The sequence below is a fragment of the Crocodylus porosus genome, unplaced genomic scaffold (genome assembly GCF_001723895.1).
Source record: "Crocodylus porosus isolate Cpor-Errol unplaced genomic scaffold, CroPor_comp1, whole genome shotgun sequence".
In the NCBI taxonomy this organism is placed as follows: domain Eukaryota; kingdom Metazoa; phylum Chordata; order Crocodylia; family Crocodylidae; genus Crocodylus; species Crocodylus porosus.
In genome coordinates, this window is record NW_017728921.1 from 15,204,367 (window position 1) to 15,219,119 (window position 14,753).

General features: G+C 43.6%; 1 protein-coding gene across 10 annotated transcripts in view; it reads left to right on the forward strand.

Moving 5' to 3' along the window:
* Window positions 1-14,753, forward strand: part of HIC2 (HIC ZBTB transcriptional repressor 2) — a 105,227-nt gene that overhangs the window by 8,226 nt on the left and 82,248 nt on the right. For 8 of the 10 annotated variants that reach the window (XR_002101908.1, XR_002101909.1, XR_002101910.1 and 5 more), the window contains exon 2: window positions 11,957-12,046. The exons of the other annotated variants lie outside the window; for them this stretch is intronic. The gene's annotated coding sequence lies outside the window, so the exon portion shown is untranslated. The remainder of the gene's footprint in view (window positions 1-11,956; window positions 12,047-14,753) is intronic. 10 annotated transcript variants of the gene reach the window in all.

A 14,753-nucleotide genomic window follows, 5' to 3' on the forward strand; every position in this document is an offset into this window, starting at 1 on the left:
ATTTGTTTTGAAGATGGCTGAATGACATAAGGTCTTTATTTTCTGTAAAATTTAGGAAAGGAGAGTAGTAGTAGTTGTTCCTGTTGTATAATACATCTGCAGATGCCAACTACCTGACTTCCCTACTAATAGTTCAATTAGTTGTGAGGGCTGAATGTTAAGAAAGACATTAGACCTTACTTATAGTTATCTATTAAATAGAAAGCTGCTTCTGAGGTATGTGCAAACAAAAATAAGCAGTAGATTCACAGCAAAATGGTCATGTAGCTGAATACTTAGCCCAGTGCAGCAGTTCCTTCCTAGGATCTTAAAGTACCTTGCATACAGTAAAACAAGCCGCGCAGGCACCCGTCAAAATGTCATTCCCATTCCACAGATGAGGAAACTTAGGCACAGAGAGGTTATGTATCTTTCTCAAGGTCACAGCCACTCGGTGGTGGAGCCAAGAATAGAGCCCAGGCCCTTAACCAGACGAATATACTTCCTACCACAGCAGAGGCAAACTAATTTAGGATGCTTAGCCGATCTCCCGGATTCTGAAGGGCTCCGATGAAATGGGATCCGGTGTCTGAAACATGTGGGTTTGGCCTGTGTGCAACCAGCTGCGCCCTGGCAGAAGCCTTCTCTACAAGGGGCTGCCTACTTAATATGGCCAGTGCATCCAGTCGTATGAGCCAGAGGCTTGAGTTTGTTTCACGCTCTAACCTCTGTTGAACTGGTAAGTCAAGACGGAGAGGAGAGGAGAGGAGTCCAGATGAAGTCCAGGCAGGTTTATTGATGTGTGCGCTTTGGTATTATTAAAATATTTGCTGACTTGTGCCGGCCTCCGCACTGGTAATATGGAGACCTGCGCCGTGCTTGTTTCTGTCTGAAGGTACTTGATCTGCACCTTCTCTCAACCCTCCTTTAAAAAAACCCCCAAACCCTCCTGGATCAACAATGCACATCCTGGTGCAGAGGAAACTGCTTGCTTCCAATGGCTCTGCCTAGTACAAGCAGTGAGTGGGAAGGTATCTTGCAGCACTAGGTCTGAAGATTGATTGGCTGAGGTCACGTTTTGTGTAAGTGAGAAGGTAGCAGCTGTCCTTTGTGGCATGTGGTGCACAGCATTTCAAGGGAAGTTGCAGGATTTTTTTTTTCCATAGGAACTACTACATGCTGTGCCAGGCAGCTATCCCACCCCCACCCTGAGCTCTGCCTCTCAAGGAGGGGGAGGGGAGTTAGGGTGTTGGGTAGGAGCTCTTCCATTGGAACTGAGCAAGTAAATCCCCGTGTCTTGCCTAAACTCACTTGATACGCATTTGGGAACTAATTGGACACATGTATGCTAGAAAAAATAATTGTTTCTGTTTTCTACTTTTTTTTTTTTTTAAATCTTCAGACTGGAGGAGATGCCAGGGTGTGAAGGGAAGATGGTGTGATGTGCAGTGGAAGTATTTCTGTAATCTAGCAACTCTCAGGCTTTTTGAGAGAGTGCTTGAATTTCAAAGTGGAAAGGTAATATGAACACACAGCTTTGGCAGGAAAAGCAAGCAATTAATTAAAAATAGCACAAGCTCCTTGTTGGCTAGAACCAAATATTCAGGAGGAAGGAGCTTCTGATAGATACGAGACTGAGGGTGGTGCTGAACTCTGCCCCAAAAAGTTGGACTTGCTGCCACAGAGGGGGGTAGGACACTTCACAAGGCTCCTAGACCAAGTGCCCGGTGACAGGGCTTTCAGTTCAAAGGCACACATGGGCGCTGTGTTGATGACTGATCACGGGTCAGGTTCTGCAGATGCTTGCTTAGGCACTTCTCTTGGATTCTGCGGCTGCTGGAATAAGCATTTGCACAAACCGGCCTGATTTGTAGCTCTGGGTTAACGCAGAACCGCTGATGGGTTTCTTTTGAAGTTACTTCTCAGCAAAGGCCTCATCCCCACACGGACTTGCTGCAAGTCCAGCTATTCGCTTGGATTCTTAATCCAGCTGCAGAAATGAGGTCTACAGTGGAAAAAGTACTTAAGATACACAGATGGGCCTTTTGGTAAGCTACCAAGGGAAAAAGCCAGCTGGAGTTAAAAAAAAAGTAGGGAAAAGTGCTTTTGTTCTTCAGGACACCCTACCATTCGAACTAACCCTCACTCATTGCTTTCCAGTCTTTTGGGTCTGAGTCAGTATATTTTGGAAGGGTCAAGGGGCCACAATCAATACTTTGGGACTCATTTTCTCTGCTGTATTTGGGGATTCCCTGGAAATGCGAAGGCCCTTTGGCAGGCGTGGAGCTGGCTTAGCTCCTAGTGCTGGAGATAAGAGATGGACTGTAGCTGGAGCCGATTCATACATCCATGAGGCTATGCCACGGAGCCCCAAGGCAGTGTTGGCTCTTAGCTTCTCTGATTGCCTCTCTGGGTAGGGGAGGGGTGTTACCGTTTGCTAGGCTTGCTGCTAGGCTCAGGGAGAGCCAGGTGGTCTCTCTGGCTTCCACACCCCGATGCAGGCAGTGGCATTTGACATTGGGGAACGGAGCCAGAGCGGCTCTTCTGTCTCCTGTGATGCAGCAGCCACAGGAAGTGGGGGCTGCTGAGTAGTCCTTGCAGGAAAGGGACAGCTGCCCATGGAGAGTTTTCCGTTTTGGCGTTAGAACTTCTTCTAGTGCTGCGGAGGAAGTGGTGGATGGTGGCAAGGCTGATTGAGACGCTTCGGTTTAAAATTGTGAGTGTAGCTTGGGAAGCACGTAAGGGAATGCACTTGCTCTTCTTTATTTACTTAGTCTTGCAGGATGCAGCTTGGAGGCTTGAGAGACAGAAATAAGTCACCGCACTATTAGCTGGACACACACGAAGGAGTTTTCTACTGTTGTCCATTATTGAAATGTTTGGGTGAAGTCCCTAGTGATCTCCAAGGTGTCTCTCTCTTTTTTTTGGAGTCTTAAACATTCGTGATCTCTCTCTCTTTTGTAAGGGGAAAATTCAGACATAGGCTTAATCATATCAGCCAATGAACTACCAAAAGTCTCTGTCTCTGATGGATCATGATGTGGCACGTTTTGTGTAGCAGACTTTCAGATCTAGTTTCTGTAAGGATCTAGTTTTGGGGCTGGACTTGATTTTTCCGAGGTCCCTTCCAGCCCCAATGTCTATGAAAGGATGTGATGACACCTCTTTAACAATGACACATGCTATGAGAATGCAAAACCTTAATTTGAGACGGAGGGAAAGGGACTCTTTCCTTTAGTCCAAATTCCTCTGCTCTGTTAATTACGTCAATTAAGCTTCAATGCATGTGTTTCATTTGATATACTAAAATGATCATCTGAAAAACTGTATTTATTAAGTGTTTTTACATTGGGCCTAATGTTGTAATGGGCAAAAGTCAATGGAATGAGATCAGTCTGCAAAAAAGAGAAACTTTTCAATGGTGAAACAGGTAAAATGGACCCTACGACAGCAGCTGTTTTTGACTTGGTGCTCTTTCAGTGAATGATCACAACTAATTCTGCTTTGGAGGTAGAGCTCAACTATATAAACATGTCAGAATATTTTAAAGCTGTTTGGGAACGGACATCAGTTCTTTTTAGGGTACTGTGGTCCTTGAGCCTTTCTCTTGCTGGTTCTCCAGAGACTGTAGCTGGGAAATAAATATTTCCCCCTCTCTTGTTCCAGGATTTGGCAGAATGAAGGCTACTACCGTGTTGATCCAGTTTTAGTGATGTATCTCTAAGAACGAACCAGCACAATAATCCTGTTTTATATTAACTGCTTTGAAATAAGGTATTATGAATGAGCTAAACTTTTTTTATTTTTTAAGCTCTGTTGTGGCAGAAAATAGGATTTAAATTTTGCTGTTTTGGGTTGGGAGGGCAATTTCAATAGTAAAATTATTTGCAATCCTCTCCTTTAGCCCAATTTTCATAAGTAAGTGCTGTCTTTAATCGACTTGTCTTTTCGGTTAAACACTGCTATATGAGTATTTGCTCCAGCAGCATGTCAATTCTAGCAGCACATTCAATTCATGGTTCGGATCTCTGTGTAGGCTTCTCTTTTAATCCATATTGTTAAAGCCTTCACATCCTGTCTGCTTGTTTATTCAGGCCTTCTACATAAGTCGTCCATCACCGTGCATCTTTACCCTGCCTTTTGCCCAACTTCAGACTAATGCAGCTAAGTACCTCTCTCTATAGTAGCCCTTATTAAGTGCCTGTCCCTAGGTGCTGCCTGTTCCCGCTTTTCACTCAAACTCTGTGGGGTTTCATGCTGATTCTTATAACTGAAACAGCCACCCATCCACTACACCCAAAATGTCCCCCGAGACGCACGTAAGCAGTGAGTACAGAGTGCCAGAGAGGGAGCGTCCATCCATTCTCTGCTACTTCTGCTTTTCTTAATTTCTGGGTATGTGGGGAAACTTGACGGCAATGGATAAACTATGAGGGCAGGGGAAGAGTGAAGAACTTGTTTTCAGTTTGTGGAAAATCTTAACGTATTCTGCCAAGGGAGATGTCCCTTTGTTTTCCTTTGACTCATGTTTGATGTCTATCATATGACTCTTTTGCCCAACATGAGTCCTAGTGGTCTTTTGAATGGAACAGGGCTGATATGTGTTGCTGCTTTGTCTCGCTGGATGCCAGAGGTTAGCTAGAAACCTACAGTTGGACAATTCATGCTTGTTTGTTTTCTTAAAAACATCTAGTGTGCACACCAGGATGTCCTCTCTGTGCTCCTGAATTAGCTCCTGGATGCTGCCCAAGACTGAGCAGGCCTATCTCTTGGCAGAGCTTGTGACCATGACTGAAGGCTGGTTGTTGTCTAATATGCTGAAACCCCTCAGATCCCATTAAAAAATGATGGGAACTTTACAAAGAAGTAGAAATATTTGGGGTTTTCTTAGTTTTTCTCTTTGTAGCCCAGTTCTGTGAACAGGCATGTCTTACCTTTTTTTTTAAGGAAAAGCTTTGGTGTCATTTTTGACTCCTTTTTTCCAAGTGACCTCATGCCACCCAGTTGAGTGTGTTGAGTGCGCTCAGTATCTTGCATCATTAGTGCTGAATCTCAGCAGCATTCACCCTAGATCAGATTATTAAATTAATTTCCTTCCTCATGCTGGGAAGTATTGTGGTCTTACCATGATTTTGTGCTTTATATAAAACAAGATGCCAGCCTCCCTATATGGATAACTGAAAGTGAATATGTGTATGTGCCTAATCATAAAATATAAATGTTCTGCTAAGCAGCTTAGCGTTTCTGAATCTCTGCAGAAATTTCACATTTGACATGCTTAAATTTTGCATGCAGACAGACATATGGACAAGCAGCGTACATATGCACCCACAAAATGCAAGACGATGTGCAGTGTGCAGATCTCTTGCAAGTTTAAAGAAAATGAGAATCCTTCTGTACCTGTCTGTTTTGCCATCACAAAATGAAAGGCCTCAAAGGTTTCTGCTCTCTCCCAGAAAGAGAGAAAAGGGGCATTTCTGTTTTATAAAAACAAAACTGCGTCCAAATGAGTCAAAAAGTTAAATAAAATGGTAGCAAGCTACAGTTGCTGGAGAAGTAAAAGTGAAGGCTGATGCATCATATGGGAACTCTTGTCCCTGTTAGGATGAGCATGGAGAGCTTGAGTTTCAGTAAAATAAAAATCACGTTGTTTTAACCGTTTGTATAGTACAACCGAAACCAGACAGTGGTGGTAGTGCGACACCTCCGTCTTTACGTAGTGATGAGGACAGCTACTCCTTACAGTGGGAGGGGGAAAAGCGGCTAACTAATGCAGTTGGCTGGGCAGCACTTTAGAGAAATTGATGGCCTTGTGTCCGAGGCTCCTTTCAAACCCCTTGACATCCAAGTGCGCGGATAAAATGAGCTGTGGATGTTTTGATCACTGCCGAGTAAAAGACTGTTGTAAGTGGCTTGGCTATGTGTGTCTGGGTGGGGTGGAGGCAGTTCTGGTCAAGTTGTCCTCCTGTGGTCTTTGGGGGTTGTTTTAATGAAACAGTCTTTTTATGGGCGTTTTCAGTAAAGCCTGTTTTGGACCATTGCTTTCCCAATGAACTTCTGTGCTCAGCTTTTAAATCAGACGGACTGCATGTGCAGAGGTGGGGGGGGCACGCATGAGTATCACACTTGTGATCACTTCATGGGTTGGGAAACAACAGTGACTGAGGACTTGGGTGTGGCCATTTTCACAGACAGCTGCACTCAACAACATGTGGGAGTTACCTGGCATCTACTGGATGTAGTTTTCCATTGATTTTTTTTTTTTTTTTTTTTTTTGATTTATAGAGCTATTTAATGGAATCGATTCTTTTTACAACTTTTTTTTCCCCCTCTCTCAAAGGCCAACTGTTTTTCTTGAATGATGGTTCCAACTTCCCGCTTGTGTACAAATACACACACGCAGACACCCAAGCAGTGTAATATATTCACCCTCCCTTCAATGGCAATCTAAATGTTGAGCATCTCCTTTTACCATTTGAGTATTAGATTTGATGTATGAGCTGGCATAAATGCGGCGCGCTGGAACTTGCAAGATGAAATCCTAGTTGAGGGTATAACCACAGACCCGTGGGCCATTAAACCGGTGACTATTGGGAATGTCAGTTGTGGTCATGTCTGGGGCAAAGGGGGCGGGACAGGGTTCCCTTTGAGTTAACGTAGGTGGATATTTTCATTCTTTCTGGCTGATGAACAGAGGGACGAAAATTCAAAATTCACTAAAGGGAAATATGGAATTGCGCAGCCTCTCTCTGCAAGTATCCAGTTTTTCTTATACTCTGTCCCCCAAAGCAGATTATATTCAGAATATTATACAATTACAGAAATATTGCCAAGAAATAGAAAGTTGGAACTTTTAGTTTTACTCTTTGTAGCTTAATACAGTGACTAGGTTTATTTTGCTGTTTTCTTAGATTTGGGTTAAACTTTTGATTGGACGTTATGACCCTATGGCAAATTGCTAGGGCTCAGAAATGTATGCTTTTGGCTTGGCATCCCTGCTAACAAGGAGGTGCTGATGAACAAGTGAAGAGCTAATCTCCAAAATAGGCAAGGCTTTAGTGATTTTAAACCCCAACTCTGCAACCTTGACTTTTTTCACCCAGAAACAAATGTCATCAGGTTTGGGAGAGGATTACAAGTAAATTGCTATGTCCACTTTTTAACTGGCTGGGGGCTTGCATTCCCGCAGGAAATTTTGTGCATGTATTGTTGCAATGTATGCTTTTAGCCATTAAGGATCTACCTTAGAGTCTCAAGATTAAGAGCTACTGGCCAGCTGTGTTTTGGTACAAGTGATGAAGATTTTGGTACCACATCCTAGTAAATCTTACAAGCACACTTTCAGGGGAATAAGGAACTTTACCATTGCTTTGTGAAGGAAAGCTGCAGCAGTTGGATTGGCTTGTATTTTTATGGTGTTGTTTTATATACTATGGTCATGTTGTAAACTGGAGTTTCTGTTTGCTTGGACATCATACCAGCTATTTTGCAGTCTGAGTCTCTTAACAGCCATATCTCTATCTTGCCATCACATGCCCTGAATATCCAGGTGGATTTAACAAAACCAGAAGAGAAGGCAGGCTCTCTTATCTGCCTTGCCCCATGCCAAGCCTCTGCTTTTCATTCTCTGTAGGGAAATAGTAGAAATTCCAGGCATTCCTTGGAAGGGACAGGGTTAATTTAGAGGGAAGGGTGTCTTGTCTTTCACCATTGCTGGGGAGAAAATGTTTGAACTGTGCCTGCTCTTGATGCTACTTCATTATGGTTCTGATGACATGGCCTTGGCATGCCCTTGGTGAGTTTGGTTGAGTATTAGGGATCTGTGCCACATTGGAGGCTCTTCCTTATTAAACACAGGGCCTGGTATTGTGATTGTGATGACACTAGGGAAGGTGCTGCAAAGCTGAGATTTATTTAGAGAAGAGAGTTGCTATTAGTTTTCAGTATCCACCTGTATGTGAGTAAGTGTATGGACAGATGAGCAAATTTATACTGCGTTTGAAGGGCTAGGAGGGGGACACTTTCTACATATCAGTTGTTCCTCAGTAACTGTTTCATGTGTCTGCTCCTATCTTGTAGTAAGTGAAAGCTGTACCAGGGAGGCTTAGCTCTGAGTGAAACAAGGCATACTTACGGAGTTGAGTTTGTTTGCTCTGGGGTAGGAGTAGATGCATGAAATGGTAACTGTAGAACAGCTCATGCATGGAGAGTCCCTCCCACCTTGTATTTTAAATTGGTATAATTGATCTGATTGGACCCTAAGTTAGATAAGTTCACCATATTTTGCAGACACTGAAATAACATTAATAATTTTCCTAAGTACTGTACAAATGTACAGCAATTGATAACCCTGCCCTGAAGAGCTTTGTGTATAACCAGGCAAAGGAGGGGAGGCACAGGAAGGTGAGGGGACTGATCCTGAATTGCATAGGGATATCCAGGCCAGTGCCCATTTTGCTGGCATGTATCCACTCACCTGTCTCCTTTGTCTCAGTTCTTACTAGCACGTTTACCATTCAGTCGGTAGGACCTTGTCTACACGGAGAAAATAGGCCAGCACTGTGGTTCTGGAGTAAATATCCCACTAGGGCTTTGTGCTGTAATTGAGCCTGTCTGTTCTAACTCCCCCATGCAGACGCTCCACTCCAGAATAACTCTTTTGCTTTCTGAGTGGAGTTATTAGTCTTGCAAAAAAAGAAAAAAATTGTTTCAGAATAAAGTTCCTTGTTCTCTACTCTACAGTAGTACCCACATGGTGGAGTCAGTCCGGACTGTGATTATGACTGACTCTTGATTTCCCTGAGTAGACAAGCGCCTTAGAGAAACAATTGTCTATACTGGTGTTGGCCTTCCTATTTTCCTGGATGATTCCACTTGAAAAAAGACTTGTAAGTAGTGGCCTCTCTTGGGATACTGATAAACTTTATTTGTCTATACAGAGATTCTGATTGAGAGAGGCAATAAAAAGTAGCTGATTGTGACATGGAGAACTCCTGGTACTTTTCTGTATGACCTCTGCACATACCATACTCTACCGGTTGGCAGCATTTCCCCAGGGACTCATTATATTGGGGGAGATTATGATGATAGATCTAAACTTGAAATGGCTATTCTGGGACTTGAGGAGAAGTGTCCTGTGTGTTCATCCCCTCACTTTCTGCAGCAAGGCTCTAAGTTGCAAGCAGTTAATGGGCCAAGGCTTGATCACTTGAGCAACCTCATAAATCTCATTGCAAAATCCGTGGACTTTTCAAACTGTCAGCTAACGTGTAAATGATTCTCATGTTTTCTCTACAACAACAATTGAAAAACAATCCCAGATGCATATATATGGAGCATGTCAGTACATTGTATGTTTAGTATAGCATTTGACAACTTTGCTCTTTCCTGACCTCTTTCATGGAAGAAAGTGTAAAGAGCAGAGCAGCTGTAGTGTTGGGAACCTAGGTTGATCCAGGAAGAGGTGGACAAAGACCTGCCCCGGTCATGGGTGACTGGTGCTTCCTGAGTCTGGGGGGCACCCGCAGAAGCCACCAGCAGCATTGGCAGTGGGGGCAGAGCTGGTGAGCACTCGCAGAAGCTGCTGGTGGTAGGGACGGCCCTGTCGGGAAGGGTGGGGACATGCCTCCCTGTGCTCCCCTACCAGTCACCTATGGCCCCAATGCTGCTAACACCAATGATGCCACCAAATAAAGTGCTACTCAGGAAGCCCTGAGATGGGAAGGGGGATTAGCAAGGTCGAAAGCCCGGCTCTTGTAAAGCTTTATATAGGTTGCTTCCCTGCCTGGATTTTTGCCTCCTTCCATTAAGTCCAGTTTTTATCAGAAGGTATTTGAGACTCTATTGCCCTATTCATTCATGACAGTAGTAGTCCAGACTCCTTTTTATGCCCCTCTTTTTAGTTAATTATCTCTGTTTGACATTTTGTCTTCCCATATTATTTTCAGGATCTTGCACAGACATCTCATGTGGAAGCTGTTTGGTCTCCTGATGGACTACATATGCTAGACGCATGTTTCTGAACCATAAAGTAGGGATGACAGCACTCAACTTTTTGTAGATTTGCATTTTCACCTTATCTGATAGTTTGCTGTTATTCTGTGCATGTTTCTGAAATAGCTTGAAATTCTTAGATGCTTTTTCCGATTCTGTTAGTCAGTTCAGTCCAAAGGTCAAGACTCCTGCTGATCATACAACCCACGTAGCAAAAGTCCTTGACAATGTCAAGGGATTTACCTTCCAGAGTGATGCCAGGCATTGGTTCTTCCACCCCTTGGTACACAATTTGATCACAGTCTTCTTGAGACTAATTGTCAACCCGAAACTCAGGGAAGGTTGACTGTGAACAACCAAGGCTGCATCATCCGCAAACAGGAAATCTCTCAGAAACAGCTTTTTCACCTTGGTTTTTGCTCTAAACCTTGCGATGTTGAACAAACCTCCATCTGGTCTGGTTCAAAGATGAATGACATCATTGCTATCCCTGAATGCATGAAGAAGCAGGAATGAGACGTGGTAGATAGGGCAGGGAGCAGAAAGCACAGGGCAGGAAGCAGAGCCCCAGATTGGGCAGTGGAAGGCAATTGAAGTGACACACGGAGAGGGTGCGGGGCAAATCTGGCACACCTGGCAAAGAGGTCGTCTCCCACTGCTCTAGTTATTGAGATATAAAAGTAGCAAAAGCAAGTATTTCACTGGCCAGGTATCCGTTTCCCTTCTGTCAGATCTAGTGCAGTCTGCAATAGTGCTTGGAGCTGGGCTAATCCTGTTATATTTATGTCCTGGATGGCTGATTCTTGGCTCTGTAGGTAGAAGTCACTTTTGCAAACATCTCTTGTACAGCTGTTTTGAGTCATAGTGGTCTGAAGGCACTTGTATACTTGATGCTTCCTGCAGTGGGCAGGTGTACAGCTAAGTAAATATTAGTATCACTGCCTATAGGAGGTACTTGTCATCAGCAATCCCATTTCTGTCCCTGGTTGTCTGTACCTCTCCGCTTGGACTCTTTTTAAGCTGTACCAGCCTCAGATTGAGTTAAACAAAGATGCAATGTCACAAACTGTCAAAGCTCAATCTCGTACCCTTGCCATGTGCTCTGTTAGGACTGAAAGGAAGTTGATGTTAGTCAGATGCAAGAAGCACAGAGAACCTGGAGAAGGCTTTTATCCTATCCCTCTCCTTCACAAGCCTTGCTAGTGTATAAGTTGTCCTTTGGTGTCCTGCCTTGCCAAGAGTCCCCAGGCTCTTAAACTGTTTGCCTACTAAATGGAAGCAGCCATCCCTGCTTCATAAAATGGTAACTCCTATGAAAGAGTTACCTACCCTTTGTGCTGCCTTGGCAGCTTTCAAGACTTGCTGTGTGAAACAATGCAACAGTGATTTCTTCAAAACTCTCTGAAATCTAACTTGCTGCCATTTTGGGTGCCATTGAGTATCTCTTGGTTTGGCTTCTGCAGTTCAGGGGCGAAGGGATCTGGAATGGTGTTTACTGAACTAATAAACTTCTCACTAAACATAATTCATTGGCTTTTGCTGGCTAACAACCAGGACCTCCTGCTCCATACACTAACAGTTGGCTTCATACATTTCAAAACAAAGCTTTATTTGAAGTGAAAACTTTTTCTTTTAAATAAACATCAGGTTTTAGTGACATTTTAAATATTCTCCATCACGTTCTTCAGACTTGAGAAATCCTGTAACTATGGGGCATATTGCAGAATATACCTTTTACAGTCCTTTGGCTCTAGGAGCCCTCAAAACTCTGCTTGACTCGGAAGCTTTGCCAGTGTAACTTTTGATCTGCAAGAGCCCTTGTCTCTAAACCTGCACTAACAAGGTTTTGTTTCCCATATTCATATTTCAATGTCTCTCCTGATTATTCTGTGTCTATAGGCAGTCACTGCTCTTGGGGCTGCTAGGTGGGTGAGAGGAGAACTGAAGTAATGCCTTTTTTTTTTTTTTTTTTTTTTTGGTACAGAGTTTGAGATGAATTCCATGACCTTTCCTATGTCCCCAAGTTGAAATCAAGACTGTTCTTTTCTGAGGAGAGGAAGCTTCACCTGAGCAGGTTTGTTTGAAATGTGTACTGGCTTAGCAGCAATATTTCCCCCTCTCTCACGGTAGGAGGGTACTTGGGCGTGTGCAAGTTTGTTCTGCAGATGGTCCTTCTTGTAGGCCTGTAGCATTAATGACTCAGATGAGCTCCAGATCTTGTGCCTTTACCTAATGCAGCATAACTTGCACACACATGGAATGTGCTCAATATTTAGTTTCTAATGGGGGAAATGAAATGCTCTTAACAAACCCCAAAATGACTGGATGTTCAATGATGCGCATGTGGCACCTGTTGTCTTTCAAGCAAGGGAGCAGTTAGTCCTAGGGGCTGGAGGTCAGTTAACTTGAGTTTCTGTTTCTGGTCTACCACTAACTTGCTCTGAGACCTGGAGTAAATGATTCGACATACCTTAGTTTCCCACTGGCAGGACAGTAGCAGCAATGCACACCTAGCTTTTGGAAATGACTTTGCAGTCTGCAGCTGAAAGGTGCAATGTGAACATGAAATACCAACCAGTTAATGTTAATAAGCAGTTATGGCAGGCATCTTGTTGGGATAAAAATTGCTTTACTGCAGCCCTACACTTACTGAATATATATGCACAACAATAGCTGGTTCCCTTGTATGCATATTTTTTTTGTGGGGGAGGGAAATTACAGAACTTTAGAAAGGTGGAGAGCAGGTATATAAGGATCAATGAGATGTTACCAGAAGAAGCTTTCCTGGTACAATACACTTCACAGCTAAGTCAGTATTTTGAATAAATAGGGTAGTGAATACATGCATAGAATAATTTGGAGTTTCTTAGTTGTCCTGTGCCCCATTTCGTGCTATTCAAGGATTTTTGTGGTTTAGATTGAGGGTTTTATTCCATTGCTGTGTGGAGAAGTTGCATTTTTATTAATTGATTTGAGGAGCTAATAGAATAAACCTTTGTTCAGTCAGGCACAGGGTTTACGGTTCAAAAGCAGACATGAGTTTATTAGGCCAACTCTCATATACTTTGTTGTAATGAAGTACAGTAAATACCTCTGTTTGGACAAATTGCGTCTAAATATTAGTGACAGAGAAACTAAGAAATTCCAGTGTGAAGATAAGCAATCTTTAATGTAGGGAATTTACTGAGCTTTTAGTATTTAAACAAAAAAGTACAATATATTTTATATTTGGGCTTTGGATTTCCTACAAGCTCCTTTCCCACAAGCCTTTTTTGTGAGTTAGTGTGGCCATTCCTGAAGGCTGTTTATCTTCTGTCCATGGCTGCTGTTAGACATTTGATGTGATTTAGGGAAGTGAACACTTGGATGGATAATATAGCAGTAGTAGCTGATTTTCAAGCAAAGGGGTCATGAAGCAGGTTTACTGAGAGGATGCCTAATAGGGCGGTGCGAAGCTTTGGTAGTCGATCTGATTTGGAGGAGATTCAGGCCCATTCCCCCCTCTGCCCACCACGACAGACTTACCAGCTGGAGGCAGCTGTGTCCAGCATGGTGAGGACTGCTGCTTGTTTAGTATATGGCTGAATCTCTGAAGCGGCGCCGAATTTTCTTATCCGATTCAGCCAAATCGAATTGGGACAGTGATTTGAATCTCCGAATTGAATTGCTGTCCCTCCGAATCAGCCGAATCTGAAGCAAATACTTGGTGCTTCACATAGGTCCAATGCCTAAGATGCTCTTCTGGGCACAAATCCAGTAGCAGCCTCTAGAGTGCTTGGTTGGAGGTCTTGATTTGAGGGTTAATTTCACTTGGAGCCAAAGCCAACAGGGAATGGGTAGGCTTAATCTAGAAACCCAAATTGTCTGTTTCCTTTGATTCAGACCTGTTAGAGAGAGATCATGCATTGTCTTTGTGCCCCGTTGGAGCAGGTGAATTGCTCTGGGCCTGTGTTTTACATGCTGGTGTTCTTGTTGGCACTGCCATTCAGCTGTGAGTAGGAAGGTTCATCTAAAGGTAAAAAAACCCAAATAGGCAACCACCCTCACCCCAATTCTTTAAGTAAATTGAGCTTTTCAAACTGCGGAAGCACATTCTGTACAGAGGAGGGATGCCGGCCTCCTCTTGGGACCCTCTGCCCATTAGTAGTTGGTACTTTAAATTGATCTGCAAATGCCTGCCACTCTGTGTCCTTCCTGGTTTTGCAGTGAGTGAGTGCTCCCCTACTTCCACTGGTGAGGACTTAACAGGCCAAACTGTGTCTTGCCTTGTACCCCACTACCTGCAAGGTTGGCGACTTCAGGACCTCACAAGACTGAAGTCTGTCTGCCTCAGCTTTTTTAGCTTCCTGTTGGCACCAGTTCCAGGGCAAGATGGTGATTCAGGGCTACAGAACTGGGCTACTGAGTTACTGGAATTTGTCGTCTAACACTCCACGCTTTCCTCGGTGCATTTTGCCTTTCCAGGCATGCCAGATTGGAATGACCTCCTTTCTAGCCTGGCATCCTTTCTCTGAGTGCCAAATGCCAGATGCTTCAGGGGACAGGACAAGGAAGCCAAACTTGTGGGTTGTTTGTCTGTTACTGTAAGCCATCCTGCAGGCGGGATATAAATCTAAGCAATAAAAATAAACATCTGAAGAATAACTTGCTCATAGGGGAACTTAGTGGTTGGCTTGTGCCTTCGGGTGAGAAGGCTTAGTATTTTGTTTGATGTAGTTGAGCACTCATCTTTGCAAAATGTCCAGACCTTTCTTTCTTAGAATTGTTAGAAGTTGTGAGAC